Source organism: Eulemur rufifrons, chromosome 26 (genome assembly GCF_041146395.1).
Source record: "Eulemur rufifrons isolate Redbay chromosome 26, OSU_ERuf_1, whole genome shotgun sequence".
Lineage (NCBI taxonomy): Eukaryota > Metazoa > Chordata > Mammalia > Primates > Lemuridae > Eulemur > Eulemur rufifrons.
In genome coordinates, this window is record NC_091008.1 from 6,451,254 (window position 1) to 6,470,421 (window position 19,168).

The 19,168-nt window shown below is 42.4% G+C and overlaps 1 protein-coding gene and 1 non-coding gene across 2 annotated transcripts in view; one reads left to right on the plus strand and one right to left on the minus strand.

The window, feature by feature from the left end:
* Positions 1 to 19,168, plus strand: part of DKK2 (dickkopf WNT signaling pathway inhibitor 2) — an 81,508-nt gene that overhangs the window by 28,810 nt on the left and 33,530 nt on the right. The gene's annotated exons all lie outside the window — the stretch shown is intronic.
* Positions 7,632 to 7,743, minus strand: LOC138375540 (U5 spliceosomal RNA). Its single transcript, XR_011231532.1, has one exon. It is a non-coding gene; the product is annotated as a U5 spliceosomal RNA (small nuclear RNA).

Below are 19,168 nucleotides of genomic sequence, written 5' to 3' on the forward strand. Positions count from 1 at the left end.
AATTGTGAACTTGTCCTGAGGCTCATTTGTGTGCGTGTGTGTGTGTGTGTGTGTGTGTGTGTATGACTGTTTTGAATGACTTCTTGCTGGAAGAAAGAGGGATGCACATCTAAATCCTAAACCAAAATTATATAAATAGACTCGGAAAAATTATCTTCAGTGAATATAAGCAAACTTTTGGATGTGTTGTAGACACTTTGGTCTTCAGAAATACCAATGCGTGGGCATTGCATGCAGACTCCGAAAGCTTGGCTTTTGTCGTCAGGAGGTCCTGGGCAGGCTGGTCACAGCCCAGAGATGCAGCTGAACGGCCTTGCTCGGTGAAAGGGAAGGACGGTGGGTGGACTTAATAGGGGAGAGGCTGCTAAATACAGTGTGTGCTGGCAGTTGACATAATCCACAAAATTCTCCTTAAGTTCTTCAAAGCAAATTACTTCAACCAGTAGATAAGGTTACCATGCGTGATATTATCGTGCTGCAGGCCTTTCCCCCCCTCCAAGTTAATATCTTTGTTTTGATTTTGGCTGGGGAAGTTCCTTTGCTGGTCAGCCACAGCATCTCCATTAACTCACATAAATTCCCCGTCTCACGACTCCTGCCAGTTTTCTCCCTGCCCAAACAGGATAGATACCATTAGCCAGTATTGCATGAAACATCTGAAATTAAAATCATTTTTCCCGCAGCTTCCGACCACTGGATTGTGAATAACTTCAGCATTATTCACAATGTTCGTAATCGGAGCAATGAATTTGGGAAAATTTTTTTTACTTGAAGTCAGAACTAAAACTTGTTATATTATATTAGAAATTTAAAAAAAAAAAAATAAAGGGAGTGCCGAAGTTGCTTCAGAGATTACTTTTTGATCTCGTGGAATCTAGTTTGCCTGTTTTGGCTGCCAGGAGCAGTGGCCACTGAGAGCTGGCGGGGCCTCCCCCTTCAAGTCCTAAAGGCTGAGAGTTACCCATTAGGCCTCGTTAGGCTAATCCAGCAGTCCAGTCGGTCAGCGGTCCAGGTAGCCAAGTACCTATTAGTTGTTAAGCAAATCAGTGCTCATGTATCCTATGGCAATGGCTACATGGAAAAAGTTAGCTGGTATGTTACAGTTTAAATAAACTACATAAATAATGTTATTACTGGGATCATTGGGAAACCTCATTTATTGAGCATTTTACCATGTGCCAGGCACGGGGCCACATGCTTCATCTCTTGAGTTCCCGAAAACAACCCAGAGGTAAATACTATTCAGGTTTACAGATTTACAGGCATAGCTCCTTGCAACATTAGCCCAGGGCTGTATGGTCCCCAGTGGAAGAACCGGGAATTAAGGAGGACCAGAGGCTGCGCTTCGAACCACTGCCTCGTGCTAGTTATTTGAATCCCGGCTACATCCAGGTCAGCCAGGATTTGGGGAGAGTAGAAATTAACAGACTTCTTGGCACCTGAACTGGTTTCTGATTCAAATGAACTCAGAGAGAGGTCCACACTGGTTCTGTGCAGTGTCCATACGGGATCCTCATGTCACTTGAAGAAGATCCTCATTCAATCCTCATGTAATCGTTGCTTCCTCAGAGGGCACAGGGACACCTGTGGAGGTCCCAGTTAGACACCTAGGTGACAACAGCAGCAACAGGCCCAAAGAGTTTTCATCTTCAGCCAGGCTCTGCCCTGAGTGCTCTCCACGCAGTATCACGTTTAATCTTCATGACAATACTCAAGGGTAAGCTCCAGTGTTCTGGGGGCAGAGTATAGTGGAGGGAGAGTTTGCTACTCAAATATATGTGTGAAATGCTACCCACCCTATTATTTTTTTAACAATTCACATTTCACCTTAGCTTAGTAAAGGTTCTGAGTTCTGCAGTAAAGAAACTTGCTTTTGTCCTAGCCAGCATAGCCTGCGTTTGTTCAATAACATACCCCCTGTCTTGACTACCAACCTGTGAGTATCTCACAAAGCACAAATTGAGGACTGCTGCTCCAGGCCTTCGGTCATAGCCTGTATCCAGAAGCAAACCTTCAATTCAGGGAGGAGGGGGGGAGGGCAGCAGGCACAGAGGGGCGTTATTCTAGCAATTTTAGAGACGACACTGGAGACAGTGTGGGCCTCAGATGAGCAAAGTTGCATTCAACATGCCAATCATGAGGTTGTTGGCCAACGCAGAAGCAAATACAGAAAAACATCGTAACTTAACCACAGGTTAGCACGTGATGAACCCAAGCTTTCAGCATTTCTGCTCTATCCTAATGCATCTTTTCTCTAACAGTGCAGTGATTATAAGATTTAGGGCAGTGTAGCCTCATACATGTTACTGCTAATGGTAGGATAGATCTGTTCAGGCGGAGATAATCTTGTTATGTTTCCTTGAAAACTGTTGTTCCTTCCTAGCCTGCTGCGCACCTCACAGCTCTGAGGAAAGGTTCAGCCTAGTGACTTTCATTCAAAATCTGATCACCTTTCTGAATTCCTGGGATCCCTTTTACAGTTTAATGTAAAAATGTAGCAAAAGGAAGGGCTGCCAGGGAGGGCAAAGGAACAACCAGAGTGAGGACCCAGGTGGTAAAATGAGTCAGGAAATCAGTTGTCCCTGGAGTTCAGAGTCTGGAGCTGATGATGTAGGCCAAGGGGTTATAAGGCCTTCAAAAATTCTGAGCTTGAACCTCAATGATGAGTGGCATTTGAAAAAGTATAGATATAGATACAGAACAGTGGTATTTTGGTGTGTATACATTTGTGCTTATGAGTGTGTGTGCCTGTGTGTGTGTGTGTGTGTGTTGGAGGCCAAGCAAAAGGAGTCAGCCTGAAACCAAAGCACTGTGGTCAATTGGGCCTGTGTTTTGCAGGCAGCAATAACTTGATCTGGCTGTAGGGAAGTGCTTGTATGTATGTTCGTATGTTCGGGTTAAATTCAAGTTGTGATGTTCTTGAAAGACCAGGTCAAGATTTGGAACTTGTTTTGGTCATCAAAAGAGAGTGGCAGAAAGTTCCTGAGTAGTGGGATGACATGGAAAGTAGTATCTTAGGAAGAGTCGCCTGGTGGTGATCTGTGGGGTAATCGGGGAAGAAAGAGGGAAGGCAGAGGAACTCACAGCAGGCAAGAGCACGGAGTGCAGCCTGGTGAGGACCAGGATTCCCATCACAGAGGCACAGAACTGAAAGGAAGGATCTGAACAATTACTGGCCATGAGGGACAAGACAGGCATAGCAGAGCACAGGTGTACACACCTGGGCAATTCCTAAAATGGAGGCTGAAGTAATTAACTGAAACAAAATCTTATCTATGCAGCACATTGATTTTGTCAGTATACTAAATAATTACACTACTAACTTAAAGAGACTCATTGTTTCATACAAAATAAAATATTTCAGTAACTATTATCAGCTAAAATTCTTTTCACAAAATATCTATACTGGGAGGGCATTCTTCCTTTGCACAAGTTCTGTACTCACAGAACAAAAATATTTCACCTAAAAAATAAACAATCTGATGCCCGCTCTCTATTTAACATCGTCCCTTCTAAGTGTGTGCTATAGATTTCAGTTGTCTTATGGCTGTCATTTTCTTTTATATGTGCAAAGGGAGAAAGCTGGACAGGTCGTCTTTATTTCGAGCACTGAGTGTGTTTTCCACGTGCCCTTCTTGGCCTTCTCCGTCTGTCCCGGGCCCTAGAAAACTGACCTGTAGGAAATGCATCCAGGGCTGCCCTTGCCTCTGGTACCAGTCGAGCTTGGTCAGCGGGAGTCGCCAGCAGGAGCTTGAAGGGCAGGAGGAGACGCAGTGGTGTTTTGGGGAGAGCCCGTTCTGCATATCTTTCCCCAAGGCTGCTTTCAGTGACATCATGTCGTTAGCTTATAATCAGCCATGGGAGGAAAATTTACACCACGTCAACGGGCAAATGCTACAAAGCAGGGTTTTCATTTCTGGAAAGTCAGATTGCCAGTCCGGCACTAGAGGAGTGTAGTCCCGGCTGTTTGTCCTTTCGTTCCCTCTGCACTGGGCCGTCTAGGTTGGTTGTGTGTCTCAGCTAAAGGGGTGTGGAGGGAGATCTCTCTCTGCAGCCGACCCTCTGTCCCCTTGCCCCTGCAGGCTTAAAGGAGACGGTGTAACTACCATGATGGCGTGACTGAGAAACTAAATTTTGCATTTAATTTAGTCAAGATTCATTAACTAAAATTAAAATTAAAAAACCAAAATAACAAAATATTTTTAGATTAAACACAACCTTATTTTGGTAGGACTATATTTTACGTAAGGATTTGCTATTTGAACAAAAATGGGCTGCAAGTATAAAATACACAGCAGATTTAAAAGATCTAATATAAAAAATGGGAAAAAAAATTTACTAATAACTTTTTATGTTAATTTCCTATTAAAATAATATTTTGGATATGTTGCATTAAATTAAATATATTAAGATTAATGTGACCTTTTGTAATGTGTTTACTAGAAAATTTTAAATTACTCTGTGGCGTCCACGGTGGACAGAGCCACTGTAAACCTGGCCCGGTAGCATCCTCTGGGACCCAAACTGATGCCAGCAAAACCCAGAACAAAACCATGTATTGTGACTAATCCGTTTTATTCCTTGTGAGCTAAATCACCACTGAATTTTTAAAGAGAAAAGAAACAGGCTTCTCTCAGGGGATACATTCCATGGGCAGTGTTACCCAGGCGATATTTGGCTTCTAATAGTGTTGCCTAAACAATTAATAGAATTTTATCATGTGCTCTAGTGGAATAATCCTCCAGAGTGTAGGAAGGAAATACTAGTATTTTTAAGTAGCTATCATATGCCAGACAATTTTTGGATAGGTTACAGCCCTCCCAATAATCCTGATAAACAGAAATGTTTTGAGATTTCCCAGACCGGGAAACTGAGGCACGGAGACATTACCTGCTCCAGTCACACAGCTGGTGGCCACAGAGACCACAGTCAAGAGCAGGTTTGCTTGATTTTATAGTCTAGGATCCTTCTAGCACATTGTGCAATAAATATTCCTTACTCTAAGGCATTTTAAACAAAATTTATGGGGGGAAACGTTGTTGATTTTTGCTAGATACTGATTTTAAAACCTTCCCCAAAATGTAGGTGGTCTTTAGCATGCCTTCTCCCTCCCACGCCAGTGCCTCGGACCACATTCCACCTCTTCCTTGACCCCAGGGGTAGCCACTTTGAAGCCAGACCTAGAAGAGACCAGAGCTCACAACACCTCCATGGAAAGTGGCTTCTCGAGGTGGCTTGTCAGGTCACCGGCAGGGAGGGGTGAGCAGAGGGTTGGTGGACTCGGGCCGGTTTGAGCATCCGACATTCAGCTGAATCTGGCTCCAGCTAAGCCCCGGGCTCCCTCCACCCCAGCCCTGATCCCTAATCCCAGTGCTGTTTGGACCACGGGACAGTCGAGATCCCCCTTAAGGACACTGGGAAAGGCGGAAGGCAGAGGCTCAAAGACATGAACTGTACCCAAGTAACAGATGGGACGGCGGTTCTCCACCTCGGGTGGGAGACCTGGCAGTGCGGCCTCCTGTGCCTGTTTCCCATCTAGACAGACTCTGATCCCCCGCGTTTGACCGGGACTCACAGTGTGGTTCTTCATGGGAGTTCTGAAGCCATGTTTACACACGTGTTAGCTCTCGTTGCCCCGGACTTCACTTATCCTCCCTTGCTAGATGGGTGTGAAATGAAAATATTTTTTTTTTAATGCAGGTAGGCCTTGTACTTGAACCCATGTTAATTCCAGAATTGTGCACAGCTGTGGGACATTAAACACCGCAAGGAGAGTAACAGGAACCTCCAGGATCCCTGAAGAATTGGTCATGGTTCTGTACTCCTTACTTAGTGCAAGGAATCCTTCGGGTTCATAAGAAATACCGACTGTCGGATTAAATGTAACAAAGCAAGGGTCACTTCCTCCTAGATCCATTTTACATTTTCGGCCCGATCTGATATCACTGTGTGACCACCTAGATACCCTCCCACGTGAACGCCTTGAAAACAGAAGCAGCGTTACCTGGGGTTTAGAAGCAGAGCGTGGAATGAGGCTGACGTCAGGTCGGCTGTGTGAGCTCAGTGCTGCGAGTGTGGACCGCCTCCTCACCTCCGTGTCCCCGTCCGCAGGAAGGCGGCAGCGTCATGTCAGTTGGGGTTTTTCACGTGCAAGCAACAGAAATCAATTCTTACACAACTAATATGTTTCAAAAAGGAATTTATTGTAAGAATACGAGGTAGCTAAAGGGATCAAAGGAAGGACTGAACTGGACCTCAGAGGAGTCTGAGCCCATGGAGCACCAGGGTTCTAGAAAACAAGAAATGATGGGAATTATCAGGGTACCACAGCTAGATGGAAGAGCTAATCAAGGTGCATCCTTATGCCTCTCTACCTAAGATGCAAATTCCCCAGAAAGGGTCTGGGCGGCTAGTTGGGATCCTGCGTCCCCTTCCTTGGCCAGGGGAGGGCAGGAGGCAGGGTGCCCTGGTTGACAAATGGCAGTGGATGCTGAAGGCCACGTTCTCACATACATCAGAGTGGTGTCACCAAGGGAACAAAGGCGTGGGACAAGCAAAGGACACTGAAGTGTGCTATAGACTGGGACTTACAGAGTCATTATGCTGTCCCAAGGAGATAACTGACAAAGGCACACACAGTGACAGTACTTACAAGTTATTAATAAAGATAATTTTTAAAATTATCATTAGAAAGTTCATAATCCAGTTTATTCTTCTCCACTAAGAATAATCATGTTCTCCAAGAGCATATTTTCTTTACACACATACGTACGTATGTATTTGAATAAATATATTTTCATAGCAGTCCCTTCGATTTTATTTAAAATTTTACGAACAGGACATTGGAACATTTTGCTATCTAACTAGGTGGAGATACATGGAAAACAAAACAAGTGGCAATTATATCCCAAATAGTTGGCATGCAATTACTTAATTCAAAAATCCGCCTTTGCTATTTCAAACATAAGCCAACAATAAAGCCCACACCGTCTATTTTAGTTACGGTAAATCGTAGTCGTATGTGGTCGTGATTATGGCTAATTGTGGGATAAAGGATTTAATTTTAGAGTATGAATGAAATATACTCTTGTTGACATTTTATGCATGACAGTCTGGGAACAATAGGGGAGAGCCAGCAGCTATTTGATATAAATCCCCCTATAGAGAGAATAAGAAAGAACAATAAATCAAGGATTCTGATTGTTAATGATGGTTTTAGAAGCCCGGTCTCTCCATATTTAGAATGTACCAGCTGCTTCAAATTAGGAAGACTGTAGCCTCTTCTGACATGAGTTCATTGATGATGAGTGTGTGTGTGTGTGTGTGTGTGTGAATAAATCACTCTAGTTATGTGTAAAAAGGAAATATAGAACACTTCCCTAAACTATTAGTTTATAAAGGAATATATTCCGTGGTAAACTGCTATTCTATACTAAGATTGCCAATCTGACATTAAAATTTGTAAGTTTTTAGAGAACACTAAGAGAGAATTTGTTTAGCGCGTGGTCTGAAGTTGCTTATGGACTGCATGTCAATGCCAAGATCTCACAGGGAATTGACTCTGTATTTTTTTTTTAAACTTCTGCTTTCACTTCACAACAGACAGTGTCTCCCATTAAAACTAAACAATTAGCCCTGTCAAAGCAAGTCCTCAAACAATTAAAGACTCAAAGTTATTCTCCCCCTCGGAAATCTGTAGCAAAAGGCAGAATATTTGTACGTAACGCAGAGGAACTGGAGTACGCCCTTTGCCTCCATAACCAGTCTCGAGAGACATTCCTAGTGCATTGATGGTGACCATTCAGCAACAAGAAATAGTGCCTGCCAGAACTTTTCGGAGATAGCTGTAAATAAATATATGTCAAAGGAAATTAAAAATTGTGCCGTTTTATAACGGCACTGTGTGCAGTAGGTATTAAAGTGAATCTGAGTTTGCCAGAGTAGCTGTGCCATTTTACATTTCCCCCAACAGCGTACGAGTGATTCGGTTCTGCAGCCTCACTAGCATTTGGGATCTCTATTTGTTTGGTTTTTTAATTTAGCCATTCTGATAGGTATGTACTGGTACCTCCCTGTGGTTTTAATTTGCATTTCTCTAATAACTGCTGATTATCTTCAGGTGAATTTTTCCACCTGTGTATCTTCTGAGATGAGATGTCTCTTCACGTCTTTATCCTGTTTTCTAATTGGATTATTTGTCTTTTTACTATTGAGTAGTCTGAATTGAAGACAAAGATGTTGGTAATTTAATAGGGATTGCATTGAACCTGTGGATCACTTTGGGTAGTATGGACAGTTTAACAGTGTTGATTCTTCTGATCCACGAGCATGGTATGGTTTTCCACCTGTTCACATGCTCCGTGATTTCCTTCCTCACAGTTCTCCCTGTAGAAGTCTTTTACCTCCTTAGTTAAATCTACCCTAAGTGCACAATTTTCTTTACTCTGAATCCATCCTTTTTTTTTTTTTTTTTTTGAGACAGAGTCTCACTCTGTTGCCCGGGCTAGAGTGAGTGCCGTGGAGTCAGCCTAGCTCACAGCAACCTCAAACTCCTGGGCTTAAGCGATCCTACTGCCTCAGCCTCCCGAGTAGCTGGGACTACAGGCATGCGCCACCATGCCCGGCTAATTTTTTGTATATATATATTTTAGTTGTCCATATAATTTCTTTCTATTTTTAGTAGAGACGGGGTCTCACTCTTGCTCAGGCTGGTCTTGAACTCCTGACCTCGAGCGATCCACCCGCCTCGGCCTCCCAGAGTGCTAGGATTACAGGCGTGAGCCACCGCGCCCGGCCTTGAATCCATCCTTTTTTTTTTTTTTTGCGATACAGGCTGAACTCTGAGAATTAAATAGCAGAGTCAATAGCAGACATGTGTGTGTATGTACACACATATACCTATTGTTACATGTCAATATATGTAAATATATAAATACATAGATATTATAGATCTATAGCCATATATTCTAAGTTGAAATTAGTAATGCTAGTGCCTCAGAACGTATCAAGTTTCAAATCATACTGATAGAGAAAAAACATACCGAAACAAACACATCTAGCTGTACCCCCATCACCTTGTTAAAATTAAAACATTGTTTCAGAGCTCTGAGAGCATCCTATCTGGGAGAAGCTTTCTGTGTTATAGATTGGTGTGGCGCTAACTGTAACTCATACACCAAAATGAAGTTCCATGTGCAGGTTAGCGGATGAGTCACTTAAGACTTACGGGAGTAAACTATTGAAAGTGACTAGTTTTATTAATTGTCCCCTTATGAATCTACTTGGGCAACGACAAAGGTCATATGTGGTTCAGTATCATGGCAGGACAAACACACACACACCTGGATGCTGTGATGTACGGAAACAGACAGGAACTGCATCCGTGCACCAGAGCAGCGAGTTTGGGTAAGTCGGTGGTGAGGCTGGGAACCGCGCGGCGTGGGCGTGTGTGTTACATACTTCCCAGCGCCCGTCCCGAGCACGTGCAGGCCCTCATGGCTCGGCCATGGTTAGCCACACCGTCCAGCCGTGATGTGGGGCTCTTTCTAGGATAAGTCACGAGTGTGTAAGTACCGTGGAGTGGCCTCTTTATGGTCCACAGGAGGATACCTGGCCAGGTTTGTTCCCCACAGTTATTAAATCTTAGCGGCAGTTAAAATCCAAGATACAGAATGACTTTGCACAAGATGACAGGATGCTTCCTACACTCTTCCTGTCTTTGAAAAACATTCCATTAAGTGGTCCGATTAGAACTCAGGGAATGGAAACAGTGTGCTTGAAAAATCTTGAGTTTTGAGTCAAATGAACTTGCCTTCAAATCCTGTATCTTTTTTTAACCTTCGTTAGCCTCCATTTAGTTTTTTGCCCCACAGACAAAGCAGTATGTACCTTGTGTGATCATTGTGAGCAGAAAATAAAATAATAGATGCAAATGTACTAATATAACGCCCAACAGCTGTTAGACAACCACGATCCCTCATCCTCCGACACCAAATTGCCTCTCAATCCCCCGTCACCCATCAAGAAATTAATAAGAGAATTTCAGAGTTTTATAAATTCTAAAATAAGAAAAAACTTTGAGTGTTTTCCTATTGAAGATTAATGCTAATTCATGTGACAAGAAAGCAGTAGCTTCTCATATATTGGTACCTAGTGGGGAAAAGCCTGCTACGATTCTGAGAACTTTATATATGTTATTAATCCTTACATTAATAAATATTCTGATAGATATTATCACAAGCATTTTGCATATGCTCATAATAATGAAGAAAAATGTAACAACTTACTTATATTGGCTTTATAACAAGAATGCAAGTTCTGCAAGAATAAGACATGTCTTCTCCTTATATTTTAACAATACTTTGCACTTAATAAATAGTCAAGAAATACTGATTTTTTTTTTTCCTTGAGACTTTGATTGTTACATCTACAAAGACAGCGACATCCTAGATACTCTCTGCTTCTTAGATTTAAGTACTCATCAAGAAGCTGGGTAGTAAAGATCTAGCTAGGTAATAAATGGAGAAACAAGAGTTTTGCTTTGCGATTGGTGAACAAGCAATGAATTTGCTTCTGTAAATTGATTTGCTCATTTGCATAAAAATGTGGGCGTGAAGGAGAGGGAGGAGAGAAAGGTGGAAGGGGGAGAAAGGAAGGAGAGGACAGGATTCTCTAAGTTTCAGGCACAAGAAATTACTAGTCAATTATCCTTGAAGTGGTCAGATTGCATCTCCGTGGGTTGCACGGAGAAAGGGACCCGAGCAAACACTTACTATGGCGCTGCCAGCCTGAGGCCCTCACCCACGTGGACTCCGTAACCAGCATCCCAAATAAACGCTGCTCCGTCACAGTCGCCTGCGGTCCCCAAGAAAGTAGTGTCAGGTGGCCGCATCTGGATCATTTTCAGGGGTGGAAAATAAAATAATGAGGATGCCAACTGGGCCACCCACTGCAAAATGCGGGTGACCAAACGAGCCAGCGGAGCCTCTAATGAGTATTTACTGCAAAGGACTCCGCGTGTAAACCACTTCCAGACTGATGTGTTGCCAGGCCCAGAGGATTACGTCTCTCGGTGGCTCTTGTTGGTCAGCAGCCAAGGCATCTAGGAACAAAGCAGGGGTCTCACTATTAAACGTATCAAGAATATTACTTTCAGGCAAGAAGAATGCAAGAACGGATCAAAGAACCCTGTAAAATAGATGGAAGACAGTAGAAGTAAGTCATAACAGCATCGTTCGTTCACACTCTGGATGCAGGGCGACTGTATTTGGTTAAGCATTATTTTCCAGAAGGCTTTAAAGCATCGCTTAGCGTTTATGTGGTCTGGCCTGCATTATAGGTAGTTGTGTACATGTCTTTGGTTTGGATGATCTTGGAGGCAGGGAATTCTCTGCTCAGTCCCCTCAGAGTGCCGTTAGACCGTAGTTCTTTCCTCCTCCAGCACTAAGCAGAGTGCAGAGACAAGCTGTTTAATAACTAGTTTTGACATACATTAAATTGAATTATGTGGCCACTATTGTTTTAATAATACAAAAAGCATGAAAAGGAAAATAACATAGTTTTCTTTTAGGAAGGAAAAATTCATCATACAAAGAAATCGCACGTCTAGAGGGAATAGCTCAGTGTCACTTGGAAAGTTAATGTCTGGGTCTGTCCTGACTCATGGATCCCGTATATCACAGACTAATCGCATCTCCAAAGCAGTGCAAATGACAGAGTGCATTCGGAAAACCACATTCTTTATATGTTTACCCAGAAAGAACACAAAGCAAAAAAACATCTGTGACAAAAGTCAGCGCTAGAAGAGATTCTAAGATGGCCACCCAAACAAATGTTTACTCCAGCAAAGCAAAGCAAAGCAAAGCAAAGCAAAATAGAGCAAAACCTAATTCGGTATTTTAAAAGTTTAAAACATAACAACAGAAGTCATTTGATTGCTTTTTTGTGTTTCCAAATGGTCGTGTCGACATTTTGGAAACTCCACCTCTCTGATCCGTCTCAAGGAAGTGGCGGGTGCATTCAGAAGCAAGATTTATGAAGAAACACGGTCAGACCTGAATGGTGGCTGCCAGGTCCCCCTTCTTGAGGTCCAAGGTGACCATACGGGTTTGAGGTGTTGACCCGCTCTGTCTGCGTTAGATTTTCCCAGTGGTGGGCAGTGCCGGTTTGGCCATGGCTCTCACCGTCTGTGGGTGCAGTAGGCCCTGTGCATTACGGCAGTTCACAAACCCCACCACAGCAGTGGAAATAAGACTGAATTTTGACCCAAAACAGTGAGCACTTGTTGGGTCAGTCATTGGAGAAGTTCCATGACAGCAACAGGGACTGCCAGTGCAGTTGGGGGGAAAGGAGGTGTTCGTGTAACCTCAGTAATACTGAGAATGGTGATAATGATAGGTATTGTTGAGTACGTGCCCTATGCCAAGCAGTTTGCTAAGAATCTCACACGCATCGTCTTACCAAATCTTTAGAGCAATAATGGCAAAAATAGATAACCGTTTTCTCTCTTTCAGATCCACTATCACTGCAGGCTTGCAGTTATATACGTATTCTGAAAGCTTCTACAATGTTTCCTTATTACGTATCTTTTTAATGAAACAATCCCGTCTAGAGCCAGAAAATTGTTCTCGTTTCTTTACATTAATTAATACTTTCGATCTTCACAATAGCCTCGTGAAGTAGCTAGTAATGTTGGTCCTATTTTAGAAATGTGGTATCCGAGGTTAAATAAATTGTTAAAGACCATGCATGTCGTAAGCAGGAGGACTGGGATTCAAATCCAAGCTACCCGGTGTGAGTGTCCTGAAGTTTGACCCAAGCTCAAAAATACATGTTCGGATAAAAAAAAAAAATGACAGTGGTTGGATTTTCATAAACTTTTATCCCAACTCATAATATCCCTGAAACTGTATATTAAGGGTCTCTCTGCTTTAGTTCCCATCCGGCTCTGTAGTTCTCCAGGCCCTCTGCCCCTGGGCTCGGGGGTCCCACAGATGTGTGCTGAGAGGAAGGTCGGGAGTACGAGGGTGGTGGGGAGCTCTGGCCAACTTCAGCTCCCAGGGATATTTCTGTCCCTTTGAGGGGTCCCTGTCTCCCTTTTGTCAGTCCCTTTACTTTGCTCCCACCAGTTAATTCCAAATACATTTTTTCCTTTCTGCTTTCATTAGTTTAGAAAGCAGAATATTTCTCACACCTGAAGCAAGCCCTCCAAGTAAATATCAAAAGCCTTCGAAGGTTATGTGGTCAGGGACTAAAGAGAAATAGAGAGGGCTGAAAACACATCAGAGGGGAAAACGTATTCCCGCTTTCTGCTTTTTATTTCAGACACTATCCTTCTCCCCATTGCCATTTAAATTCTATACTTGCTGCAAGTCATTGGTTGATTTTCAGAGTAGACCTGTTCTGTGCAGTTCTGGAGTTGGCCTGGGGCTGGATTTCCCAGTGGAGGGCTGGAAGCACAGAAATGACAGCCCTAGGGAGAGAAGCGTTCCTCCCACTGAGAGAGCGGGTCTTGGGCAGGGGACCAGGAGGACAGTCACCGGGAGGTGGGAGCACCCGGGAGGAGCCTGCGCTCTGAGAGAGGAGTGAAGGGAGAGAGGAGAGAGGTGTCCAAACTGGGGCCTAGAAGTTTGAGCAAAAGCAGAGCTGGGGAAGCCATGCTTCAATTCTGAGCAGAGATTGAGAAACTGCTTCTTCGGGTTAATTGACTCATAGTGTAAATGAAAAAGCATAAATCGGCTCCATCCACCAGGAACCTACCACTTAACCCTGATTCCAGAAAGAACTGGAATGTATTTTAGGCCAAATGCTGAAATTTCTTCTTCCTGAGGGTTTCCTTTTGTTTCACTCTGGGCGTGTCTCTAAACCGACCAGTTAGCTTCTGTGAAATCCACACTGGCAGCGTGGGAAAGGGCGGAGGAATAGGACAGTGTATCTTAAAGGAGTGTCTCTCTGTCTTCTCCTGAGTGGGGAGTCAGTAATATTAGCTCCTTTCTTCTTGACCTGGAAAACGACAAGTGGAGCACGCTCTTTAATTTTCTAGAAGCCCCATGTGTGACAACCGCGCGGGAATCCAGCCAGCACGGTCAAACCCACGCTGCCCAGAGAGCCATATGGAAAACGGAGAATCAATTACTTCATTATGTAGTCCATTTTACGCATAAATCGCATTTCTACTATCTGTTGGGCACATCGTTTGACAGTAAATCTAATTAAAAGTGAACGTAATATTTGCAATAGTTTTAAGAGTATGTGGAACGTGGTCCCATTATTTTGACTCTTACTTGAAATCTAATCACAATTAAGACCTTTCCAGTGGAGAGAGAAAAAAATATATGAGACATATATATATATATAAATATATATATATGCTTGTGTGCTTGTGTGCACACACACACACACACACACACACGCTAATATGCTGGAGAGAGGGATGGTGTGTCGTATCACCTTAGGCAAGTTGCTTAATCATCCTGGATTTATTGTCCCCATCTATAAAAATAGTGATAACCACCAAAATGAGACCACCTGGGAAGCTCTGGAGAAAGTTTGAGGAGCCACAGTAGTAGATGGGGAGTTGATTTGACTTAAATATCCTAAAATCTTACACCTCTACTATGTCTCACTCTCTGAGGCTTCCTTCCTCCCCTTCCTCCCTCCCTCCTTTCCTCCCTCCTTCCCTGGTTCCCTCCCTCCTTCCTTTTCTTGTAACAAATACTTGTCAGCTCCATTAAGTGTCAGGCACTGCATGCTTGGTCCCAAGTTTAACAAAACCCTCAGCAGGGAAGACAGGTCTGTGGCTAAGATGACGTCCGAACCCTTCAAATCCTTCTGTAACTGCCTGTTTCTTCCCGGACAGAGACCCATCTCCGGATCGAGGCTGAGCAGCCTCCTGTCACCCCGTCCCCACCCTGCTGTCCCCCCTCTGCCTGCGTTTTCACCGTGCTGTATCCAGCCCCAGGGACATGACACAGCCCTTTCCACTTTCTGGCATTTTCCTCCACTTCGCTCTCCTCTTCGCCAGGTGACTCCTAGGCACCCTTCAGGTCTCAGCTCAGATGTCACTTCTCTGACCCTTAATCTAGATGGGGATCTTTTGCTTTGTACTTCCCCAGCACGGTGACACATTGACTCAGAGCACTTGTCTAGGCTTGCCGTGTTTATTTTACCGATTTCTGTCTATTCCATCAAAAGGTAGGGTCCGCGAGAGCGGAGGAGTCTGTCCTCTCCCAGCACTGTGCAGCCGGTGCCCAGCACAACACCAGGCCCGGATGTGACACGTGCTCCACATGTGTTAGCTGAATGAATGAATGAGTAATTGAATGAATGGATCCACTGAGGAACTTCATCGTCACCCATTCTTTTTCTTATTGTTAATAGTATCTGTGAAGCTTTAAATAAAGTAGTTTCTCTTTTAGACTTAAAAATACATGTGGCTCCTGCAATACACAAATGGCCTCTAATGATGAAGATAATTCTTTGGAGAGAGTCCCCGTTGGGACCTTTCTTTTTCTCGTACTCTATTATTAACCAGAAACCTGTGGCTGAAAAGCCTGGTAGTTCCCAGGCAGCCTCCAGAGAGTTAGGACTTCCAGGCTCTTCATTAAGATGCGCATTATTTAAAGACAGCGAGGACCCAGAGGTTTGCAATATGCTGTTTCAAACATGACTATTTGAGAACAATGGTGAAGACATTCAGTTTAGTTCCCAGCAGATGAGATTTAAATAAAAAACACAAGCACATTCTTGGAAAAATTAGAATGGTTGAAAATGTAGAAGGGACGGAGCGTTGGTTACTAACAAGAAAACCTTCAGGAAGTTGACTGGGCTGACACTCTGTTGCAGCTGTTGTGACTAGAATTTCCAGTAGGTGCTACAGAAGTTTCCGCCTCTGATACATATTCGCATGTAAATTCCGTTGTGTGAAAGGTATAGGAAAGGGTCAGTGCACACTGCCTGCTTTTCTTTAAGCTCAGAGTCTGATTCCAAAGTGAGAAACGTTTGTTATTATTGTTCAGTGAAGGAATATTACATCACAAAAGCGAACTTGTTAGCAGAGTCTGTGTGTTAGCCACTGGTGGGAAAGTTATCCTGTTAAATGACTCGTGGGTCCTTACCGTGCACTCTAGTGGGTGTTGGAGCACACGTATGGTTCCGTCCCCCTCATGAGCATGCAATCATTAGCCATGACTTACCACGGACATCCAAACCTAAGTTCATTTGAAACCGCATATTTACAATCCTTTACATTTTCTCATAATTACTTTCAAATCTTAAATTATTATAGGCACCACTGGATTTTCACAGAGCGTCAAATATGACCAAGAACTGCTTAGAGGAATTAATACTCTTTGGAAGAAAGCTGAGAGAATTATATGAAAGATTTAAAAGCAAGTGAAGAAGATTACATGTACTAAAATCTTATTTTTGGTGGGATGCTCTAGTTTTTATTGCTTTTTAAATGGGAAGACCTGTGTAATTCTTAGCTTTGACGTTCTTGGGAAACTATTCCAGACAAACTTTTAGAGCTAGCTCATTAGACTCATAAAAGGTAATGTTGTCGTAGTTTAAACACAATGGCTGATATTAGCTATTTTAAGAAATATGAAATATTAATTTATCTAGATATTAACAAAATGAGGCAAAATCATAATTCTATTTTGTGTCTTCAAAACTGCTATCTTAGGTGAACAGTTATGTGCACATATAGTAGTAACATTCATTGGGTGTCGGGCAGGTGGGAGGAGGGATGGGTATATTCCCACCTAATGGGTGCGGTGCGCACCCTCTGGGGGATGGACACGCTTGAAGCTCTGACTTGGGGGTGGGGCAAAGGCAATGTGTGTAACCCAAACATTAGTACCCCCGTAATATGCTGAAATAAATAATATGAAAATAAATAAATATCAAGAAACAAAATTTATAAGACACAGATAAAGTAGGAATAATGTAGGATGACAAGAAAAATGTGGAAAGAGAAAGATAAATATATTTCTTCTTTTATCTTTATTCTATCTGAAATCAAGTAGGTTGCGTGGTAATGAGTACTGGGCTGTACCAGTCAGGGTTTTCAGAGAAACGGAATCAATAAGGGGCGTGTGTGTGTGTGTGTGTGTGTGTGTGTATGTGTATGTATATCACATGTATACATATATTCATATATACACCCATTAATATATGCATAATATATATAGTATAGATACATTTTTAAGAATTTGGCTCACATGATTGTGGGGTTGGCAAGTCCAAAACCCTTAGGCTGGAAACTCAAAATGTGTCAGTATTTCAGTCTTAAAGCAGAATTTCTTCTCTGGGAAACCTCATTTTTTGTCCGTCAGGCTTTCTAACTGATTAGTAAGGCCCACTCATGTGATCACTTAAAGTCAACCGATTATAGATATTAACCTCATCTAAAAAATGCCTTCCCAGCAACACCTAGATTTGCACTTGATTAAAAAATTGGGTACTATGGCCGACCAAAGTTGACACATAAAGACAAAAACCTAGTTGCTCATTAGTCTCCAGCTTCCTTAATTACCTGTCACGTGTTGGCAATTCAATTTATCTTCTTAATTTAAATTTTAAAATATATCAGCATAGAAAACTCTGGTACTTACGATAAGTATATCTTTATATAATTAAATAAAGATTTATATCTTTTTTTTTTTTTTTTTTTTTTTTTTTTTTTGAGACAGAGTCTCGCTCTGTTGCCCGGGCTAGAGTGCCGTGGCATCAGCCTCGCTCACAGCAACCTCAAACTCCTGGGCTCAAGCGATCCTCCTGCCTCAGCCTCCCGAGTAGCTGGGACTACAGGCATGCACCACCATGCCTGGCTAATTTTTTCTATTTTTAGTTGTCCGGCTAATTTCTTTCTATTTTTAGTAGAGACAGTGTCTCGCTCTTGCTCAGGCTGGTCTCGAACTCCTGACCTCAAGCGATCCTCCCTCCTCAGCCTCCCAGAGTACTAGGATTACAGGTGTGAGCCACCGTGCCCAGCCTATAATTATATCTTTTCTTTAGTTGCCTACCTTTCAGTCACTTTGTTGTATACTGGTACGTTGCTCTGAGAGTCAGAAGGAGACGAGAGTACAGAAAGCTCACTTCCACCCATCGTGGACTTGAGCAGTGGATCAAGTACACAACACCCGTTTTGTAGTCTGGTGAAGCTTAGGGACCCCCTTGTCATATTAATGTTTAAATAAAATAAGAGAACTAAAAGGAACAACATTTATATTGAAATACGATTAACCAAATTTGTGATACAACATATGAGTTTATTTACATATTAAATAATAAAATCTAGTTGATTTAATAACTACCATTTTTTTAATTTTTAATGTGGATACATAATAATTGTACTTATTTATGGTACATGTGATAATTTGATGCAAGCATACAATGTGTAATGATCAAATCAAGGCAATTGAGATACCCATAACTTCAAGCATTTATCATTTCTTTGTGTTAGGAACATTCCAATTCCACTCTTTTAGCTATTTTGAAATATACAATGAATTGACTATAGCCTCCCAATGGTGCTACAAACGCTAGATCTTATTCCTTCTAACTGTATTTTTCTGTTCATTAACCATCTCTACTTTATCGTCCCGTCCTCACTACCCTTCCCAGCCTCTGGTAACCATCATTCTACTCTCTATCTCTCTGAGTCCAATTTTCTTTTTAGCCCCCAGACATATGAATGAGAGTGTGTGATTTTAATATTTGTCTTTCTGTGCCTGGCTTATTTCACTTGACATAATTTCTTCCAGGTCCACCCATGTTGTTGCAAATTACAACAGTTCATTCTCTTTTTTTTTTGGCTGAATAATACTCCATTGTGTATACGTACTACATTTTCGTTATCCATTCATCCATTGATGGACACTTAGGTTGATTCCATATCTTGGCTATGGTAAATAGTACGGCAATAAACATAAGAGTGCAGATATCTCTTCTATATAATTTATTTTCTTTTTCTTGGATATATACTTTACAATGTGATTACTAGATCACATGATAGTTCTGTTTTTAATTTTTTGAGGAAACCCCCCCCATACTGTTCTCAACAGTGGCTGCAGTAATTCACATTCCCGCCAACATTGTACAAGGGTTACCCTTTCTCCTAATCCTTGCCAGGATCCCTTATTGCTTGTCTTTTTGACAAAAGCTA